The sequence below is a fragment of the Olea europaea genome, chromosome 1, assembly GCF_002742605.1.
Source record: "Olea europaea var. sylvestris chromosome 1, O_europaea_v1, whole genome shotgun sequence".
NCBI classification, from domain to species: domain Eukaryota; kingdom Viridiplantae; phylum Streptophyta; class Magnoliopsida; order Lamiales; family Oleaceae; genus Olea; species Olea europaea.
Genome location: NC_036237.1, coordinates 701,114 through 709,775, shown reverse-complemented (window position 1 = coordinate 709,775; position 8,662 = coordinate 701,114). Strand labels below are relative to the sequence as shown.

The following is an 8,662-nucleotide window of genomic DNA, read 5'->3' as shown; positions in this document are numbered from 1 at the left end:
GGGTTCACAGTGTGGGGTTAGGCTTTTTCTTGTCATCATTTTACCTTTTTGCTTATTTGACCATGAGGGTAAAACTTCTTCGCTATAAAAATTGAAGGTTGGGGGATCCAAGTGCCTGTGATTCCAAACTTTGGGAATCGTGTCCAAGGAAATATGAGTTGACCCACTAGTTTATATAAGAATTGGAAGTATCACGATGTTAATGAAGGAAAACTAGTAGCATATGCAAGCAAATATTGGAAATGGCGAAGATTCTCACCAAAGAGAGCTCCTAATGAGAGCATCTCAGCACGACTTAAAGATTTCTTCTTCTTCGCCAGACAGTTCGAGTTCTTCATTGTCTCATACATGAAGTAGTAACAAGTGCTATATGGGAGCATGCCAATCAATGTGGGTGAAATACCAGAGTAGACAGCGCCAATACCATCATCCTTGTAAATCTTGCGTATTGCAATACTTAGGCTAGGATAAATTTAGGGCTGACAGTCAATCTACCTGTATAAGGCATGGATAAAAATCAGATTTTTAAATAGAATGGCTCAGGAGCACAAAGCTCCATAATGCGATGGAGATTAAACCCCATAAATCTGATAAAAGTCACACGACAAGCAACAAAATACACGTGTAAAATATGAAATAGTAAAGAAACTATCGTTGTTATGCACTCCCTTTGTTTTAAAATGAATCTTTTCAGGGTTTTCAAAATATATATCATCATATGAAAGCGTTTACACTACTCTAATATCCGCATTTGTGGCGTAATTCTCACTTGATCCACTTTTAAATGTTTAAGAAATCCAAAAGCAAGTTGTGAAGCTAATTAGGGACCCAATTCAATTCTATTTAAACTTCACGCCTTTCTCAAATAATTCCAAATCAAACCATTGATAGAATAGCTCAATCATTGATGAGCCAACAACTTCTTCCAAGAAAGCAAATTCCATATGCATATACCTTCAAAACTTCAAGTGGGTGGCATACAAGTGTGCTAACAATCCCAGCAGCTGCACCAGCCACAGCAACCGGAGAGAGAAAAGCTCAAACTGACATGACCAAGCTGCAACTGAGGGCGTTCAGTCTGATTCCAATTCTCCTGTAGTAACGTCATTGTTCGCTTCACACACTCAAATGTTCCGAGCTCAATTGCCTGGTGGGAACTATGCGCAGCATGTTGATTCCGTATCCAGCCCACAGGCCTTTCCAACCTTGATGTTCAACAATCTGAATGAAACTGCCATAAATATTTCTAGACCCAACACCAACCACCATTCTCGTCCTAAGAATTTTATACTAACAGATTAGACGAGGCAAGAAAGTAACTTTATGACATATTTCATTCACAAACCAATAATATGTCAAAGACCAGTAACTTTTTGGTGGTGCTTTCACATTTTCCTAGGTGTCTTAAAAGACAATAGCATTCACTCACAATGGAATACTGCCTTCAAATCAATGATCTTCAAGCAAACACGACCTGGAAAAGGCCAGTTAGAAGAAGCAAATTAAAGAGGGTAAGATCATTATCTTGATTTTGAAATCGAGTTGAAATTCTGGTAGAACTTAGTGCCAAAGAAGCAAGTTAATATACAGTGGTTTAATTGACGTGCATTAAAAGTTCTCGAAATAGAGAAATGGATTCTAAGCCAATGGAAGTCGACATACTAATGCTACGAATAAATAGTCATCAGCCAGCTATTGTTTCAACGGACAGAAGGGGACAGCAACCATGTCTGATGTCTAAGCAATTATTCACGCTTGCATGGAACTCCATATAATTCACACTGCAGAAAAGAGCGGCCTCATTTCAAGTAAAATGGGATATGTACCATGAGGAAACGTTCCTGAATTTCTAATCATCAGCATATTGCCTCCAAGGCTTTGACATGAATTTTTCTTTAAAAGTTAGCACGGGCTACTTGTCAATGTGCGACAATGCGATGTGCCTTTGTTGTCGTACGGAAATTTGAGTATAAGTTGACAATTCGATTGATGCTTAACACCAGTGAAATTAAATATTATTATTCTTCGAAATTCAGTCATATTAGTGCTTAGTACCAATTTAGCGGTCCATTAAATGTTATATAGTAATCTTAAATAAATAAATATGGGTCATATTTAACATGTGTTATCAAATAATTGACCATCTTAGTGGTGCTTAGCATTAATTTAGTTGTCTATTAAACATTGTTAAATGATTGAATATCTTAAAGAAAGAATTATGAATCATATTTAAGCTACTCAATTAATTAATTGACAGTCTCAATGATGCTTAGCATTAATCTAGTTGTACATTAAATATTATTATATGATTGGACATCTTAAATGAAGAATTATAAGTCATATTTAATATTTAATCGAGAGCTAGACTCGTGTTTAGCACCAACCAAGTTTAATATAGTTAATCTTTTCAAAACTTTCTAAGGCTTTTTATCCGAGTCCATGTTTGCCTAAGCTTCAAAAAATTACTTAGAAGTAAGTAAATTTAAAATAAATGATTTATTTCTGAATCAGTAAATAAGTACAATTTTGGAATAAATGATTAATTTCTTGATCATAATTAATATTTATTTAAGTGTATTCATGCCCTTACTAACACGGATTACTTGTCAATGCATGAGGGTGTGTTGCTTCCTTGATGTCGTAAGGAAATTTGGCAATAGCACATTACTTATGATACGTGTTGTCTTTAGATTCGGACTACGATGTGATGCTTGACGAGAAGAACAAACAAAAAAAATGTGTTCTTGTTGTGCACGTTAATGTATACAATCGCAATGAAAAAATCTTATGAAAGGCTTATTAAAAGCTAGTTCCATATTTTATCCCTAAGACAAATTGGTTCGCCACGTCTTACAATAAAGAAAAAATGAGACAAATTGATTTCACCCGCCTCCTACAATAAAGCAACCTAGTTCATTTTATCACTTTCTTGTGTCTTGAGATTTTAAGTATAGTAATGGATAGACTTCGTGCCCCTGTTTGACAATCATTATAATGAGAATTTTGGGTAAAATGTATTATGGAATCATAGTTTTCGGGAAAATGTGTGTTTAAAAAAAAAAAATTTGATTTACGTGTAATATTATTTTATTAGAAAATGTGTTGTTGAAAATAAGAGAAAGAGAAATGTATTAAAATTCCAAGGAGAATCAAACCAGTTCTATGAATGGCCTGACAAAGTTTTTGATATAAAATTTTAAAAATTGATTAAAATTGTGAATCTTATAAAAATATGCTGATACAATTGAAATTTGATCATTGAAAAAGTAAATAAAATTTTAAAATAGCTCTCTGAAACAACGAGCTTAATCTGTTTAGCTTGGAGTGGGTCTATCTTATTTCTTGTTTGGTCCAACAGATATTTGTTCGTTCGTACAAGATGATGACATTTTGTTAACATCGTTTATGTTTATTGAGGGGATAGAATTTGAAAAAGTATAAAACAAAACCAAAGAAGTCATTTTCTTACGAGGTACAAATAGAAATTTGTATATATCTGTTACGAAATCAACCATAGATCAATTCTCCTCTTGATTTGAGAGTATTGATTACGTGGATAATTCTGAGCGTCACATTACTCCTATCAAGTGACATGTGAGGTCCAAGACATCCCAATTGAATTGATTTCCTAATCTATCATTTATATAGCAAGATGATCCTCATTTAATGGATTAGGTCCATAAGTCTTTTAAATGCACAGGTGTGTCTCATGTGGAATAATTCTAAGCGTACAAGATTCCCTTCACAAAATTTGTACATTTGTGTTATTCATTTTTTATTCTTTTTTGGGCCATCTTTCAACAAAAACTGCCATATATCTTTCCTGTATAAATTCTGTGAACCAACTTCTGTACCTGCAGCAGTTCTCGTCTCATGTGTCTCGGTTGGATACAACAATAATACTAATTTTAATAAGAACAGATGAGAAGTATCACTTTGAATCCCACTTTTCAACTATCGGCACTTTGTGCGATGCCCCCCCATTGCATTTACCGTCCAAAGTCCTGCATTCAACCTGTTAACATTTGTCCACACTTGGTCAAGATACATCATTAGACTTTGAAAGCTACCCAAAATTAATTAAGTGCTCCTTATCTTACCCAAAATTAATTAAGTGCTCCTTATCTCTCTTTAAGCATTCTTACTATCAAGTTCTAAGGCTTCCACCTATGACATTATGTGATTGTGATCAATGCAATCATAGATAAATAAAATTGATTTGGGCAATTTTACTTTTACAGTTAAAAAAGTTCTTGGGATTTAGTTACAGAACATTGCTTTACGTATATCAAGGTTAAGAATTACATAATATCCACATAACATTCTATCATTTACCAGTTTAAATAAAATCAACATTTTTCATCCAATCTCTTCCTTCCACATCATTTTCGATAACCGCTTTGTACCATTTTTATATAAAAGTAGCACAATTCTCACAAAAAAGGCAGCTGTTGTCGTGTAGCTGCCAAAACTTTTTTTTCCCCCCCATAAATTTGCTTTCGGGCTGCTATCGGGCCTAGCCACCAGTCACCCGAACTGACGAATCAAATTGACATCCCTGTCTAAAATTAAAAAGTTTATCCTGGGTTACAATAGTCTTTTTAGTCCTTATTCTACAAGGTTTTCCAAGATTATAAGTTGGATGACTCGTGAGATATGTGATTAAAAAATGAATAATAGTTATCAGTTCAATAAAGCGTGTAATTAAAAATGAAATTTAATCAGCTTATAATCTCTAAAACTTTGTCAAGAGGGGTTTAAAAGAACTTGACTACTTAACAAACATTTGAAAGGACTCCGTGTTGTGGACCAAGTTGCTACGAAAGGAGGGGTTGGTGATTTAAATGCAAAAGAATATGTTGGAGACTGCCGGCTACTAAGTCAATAGATTGAGGACTAATATGAAAATTCTACCATAAAATATCATGGTTCATCTTGTTTGAAATAGATTGTTCGTCACTAAGTGGACCGTGGAGGATTTTGGTCGGACCATACCCTGAATTGCTGCATCTTTGTTTTGTTTAACATTTTCTTTTTTCTGTTACTTTCTGGGATATTCACACAGCATGGGGCCAAGTGGGGACCTTGAAGGATAAAACCACCCAAATGTCACAAACACATAGCCAACAGCTGTCATAATCAAAGCTAACGTGCAACTTACTCGATTGATAGCCATCTCTTTTTGCTTTTGCCATTGGCTCCATCCTTCATAAAAAGAGAGAGAATTTGCATTATGGCACGTTTGCCAAAGCTTGAAAAAGTTTACTCATGAGTAAATAAGTAAATTAAGCCCGCGGTTGGGTTCCACGAGATTTTAGGAAAAATATATTTTGAAATCGTAATTTTTTGAAGAATGTGATAAAAAAAAGAAGGAAATTTTTTGCTTTAACGTGTAGTATTATTTTATTAAGAAACGTGTGATTGAAAAGAAAAAAGAAAAAAGTTATTAAAATTTTAATGAAGCCCAAACATGGACTAAATATTTGTCTATTGATTGAAATAAAAATAAGTCATGCTCAATCCAATGATGTTTTAGCCTCCTTCTAGCCCCCATTATTGGAAATTATAATTTTTTGAATATTTATTTATTATTATTTTTTTTGGAGATTATATGGTTGAAAAAAAGAAAGAAAAGTTTTCGATTTACATGGAATATTATTTTATGGAGGTTTGTATGATTGAAAATAAAAGAGTAAAAAACAAATTTTTGGAATAATTGCAGCAGAAGTTCTAAACCGTCGAAACACTAGCAAATTTTTTTCCCAAATATTTCAATCATTGCAACATCACCCCTAATCTTTTAAACCGTTTCACGTGTGCCCTTTCGGACGATTTTCATCCAAAATTCTATCGGTTGACCAAAAGTATAATCTTGACCACATTTTAATAATTTCTAAATGGGCGACATTGTAACTTTGCATTTCCCTATTATAAAATATGAAAATATTTATTAAAATAAAAAAATTATAAAAAAAAGGAAAAAAATCCATTAGGCACCATCGTCTTCATCTTCTTCTTTGTCCATCCATCTTCGCCACCTCAAGCCACCAACAACACGGCCGTGGACTCGTCTTTATTCTTCTACCTTTCATCCCAAAATCCAATCAAACCAAAAAAACATCTTCCCACCGTCGACCATCGCAGCATCAATCGCCACCCTCGCCTACTTAAACCCATTTCCAAAATTCCAAGTTTTCCTTGCCCAAAATCCACTTCCCCACACAACGAATAAAAATCATATGAACATGTTCAAAGAAATGGATACCAAAAATGATTGCATTAACAACGTAGCATAACCTTAGAAATAGTAGTCTTCTTTTCCCCTTTTTCCCCTTTTGGCAGCAATCTGCTTCGCATCCATTTTGTTCCCCTTTAGGCAACAATCTATTTCACATCCATTTTTCCCTCTTATGCCAATACAAAGTGGAGAATCCACACATTCACAGATGAAGGTAAAAAATTTTAAGTTCAATTTGTTCAATTGGTAATACGAACTATGAAATAATGATTTGCAGGATTGAATTATTAAAAGCTGAAGCAGTCATGAAACGACCTTCGTGCCCTCCTAGCGGCGCAAGGTGTTCCTGTTACTTTGTTGAACCAATGTTATCTGAAAAGTGAGGACGGGGCTTTTCTCTCCCGTTTTACTTTCGCGTGAGAATCATATACAGTGTTAGGAAAAGAAAAGATTGAATTAAGATAGCTAAAGTTTTTTTTCTTTTTTTTTTTGGGTCCATGCTTGTTTCGCCTTGGGTGTATTTATAGGTGACTGGCGCAGTGTGATTGCTTGGCGGTTATGGTGCCACATGTCCCACGCAACCTCTTCTACTACTCCAATGTTCTGAGTAGAGGGTCTTTAACTACTCGCGGGTTGGTTGATCCCGTGACAGTCGTTACGTGAATCTCATTAATTCATTGATGATTTTATGACTAATTGTTGGATTGGCCGCGCAGGTAATTTCATGGGGGTTAACACTCCAATATAGCTGTAGAGTGCTCATAGGGGTCGACGATCTAGCGTAGGCATAGAGTACTCATGGGGGTCGACGACTTGGCATGGACGTAAAGTGCTCATGGGGTCGAGGACATCATAGTGGTTGACAACCTGACATAAAATGCAAAGTGCCTATTGAATAGCCTTCACCTTGTTGGTCACCATAGACGACTATCAATGCTATTTAATATCAAGGGGTTTTGCTTCTAGTTTAAATTCATCTACATATAAGGGATTGTTATGGGTTTTGTCTTATATAGTAGTGGTGGCAGTTTGCAATGGTGATTTGATGTGGTAGTGTTGGTGATTGGTGCGGCGATGGCAGTTTGATATAGTGGTGGCATTGGGAAGGTGTCTTTCTTCTTTGAGTATGGGAGTGGGGGAGGAGAATGTTCAGTTTATTTTCCTTCTCTCTCTTTTAATTTTTGATTTTAATATTTTCATAGTTTATAATAGGGAAATGCAAAGTCACCATTTTGCCAATTTAAAATTTATTAAAAAGTGATGGAAATTATATTTTCAGTCAATTGACAGAATTTTGGATAAAAAATCGTCTAAGAAGGACCTCACATGCAATAATTTGAAAGGTTGGGGGTGACGACATCAACGATTAAAAAATTTAGAAAAACGTTTGCTAGTGTTTCAAATGTTTTGAGTTTCTGTTGCAATTATCTCTTCGATGGATTGCTTAACTGTTCACTTAGGGTTCAAAAGTTTTCGAAAGATGAACACGTAGTGTTATTATTGGATCTTATAAGTCATATCATTACTAACAAATTCGTAAGTTCAACAACACTTTTCCCTTGTATGAATAAACGATGTTCGCAAATTCAAAAGTTCAATTTCCCTTATATAAATACATCATGTTTTTATAGCATTAAATGTTATTAATCTTTATCCGTCGTTATAACTATAAAAAAAAGGTTGAACCCCAACCTTGAGGGTCCCCCACTGCCCCTGCCCTGAAACATTGTGAGGGAGGTAAATCGCAGGTTATGTCTCCAAGGATATAGGGTGGAAGGCTACTTGTACACTTGTACTTACCCAAGAGCTAAATCCATATTTCAGGATTCGAACTCTTGACGCGGCAGCTTCAAGTAAAGCTGGATTTCTCCACCCTCCCCTTTTATCATTTGGAGATGTGCCCTGGGGGCCCGTTGTCATAACTATGTTTATACTTAACATTTCGTTAATCAACATATCCCTTCTCCAATGACCCCTTTCATCCAACAATTCTCTCAATGCGATTTACAATGAGGGACAAATTAATGGTCGTAATTTTTTATTTGTGGTGTATTTAAATTATGAGGGGGCAAACAAATCTTTTTGCTTCCTCTTAACAAAATTCTGAATATAAAATCGTCATAAGGGATAACATGTGCTTAGTAATAACAAGGTTATGAATAAAAACACGATTAAAAAAGTTAAAGAATAAATGTGATAATGAGTAAGGACCTATGTGACGCACTCGTTAACACGAATACTTATATCTACAGCATAATATGCTAATTAATTGAAAGTTAATGATAAAAAAAGAGAAAATGTTGAGAACACAAGTGCAAATGTAAACAAATACCTTCATTGAAATTAAAATGTAGTGTAAACAAATGGTGTGACCATAGTTAGTTGGGCAGGAATATATTTAGCCTACAAATAATCACTTGGGTA

At 34.8% G+C, this 8,662-nt stretch overlaps 1 long non-coding RNA gene and 1 pseudogene across 1 annotated transcript; one reads left to right on the top strand and one right to left on the bottom strand.

The window, feature by feature from the left end:
• Nucleotides 1–897: 897 nt before the first annotated feature.
• LOC111400734 lies at nt 898–5,176 on the bottom strand (annotated as a pseudogene).
• An 820-nt stretch (nt 5,177–5,996) lies between these two features.
• Nucleotides 5,997–7,465, top strand: LOC111405414. The gene is made up of 3 exons (XR_002705222.1): nt 5,997–6,452; nt 6,766–6,870; nt 6,955–7,465. It is a non-coding gene; the product is annotated as an uncharacterized LOC111405414 (long non-coding RNA).
• Nucleotides 7,466–8,662: the final 1,197 nt, after the last annotated feature.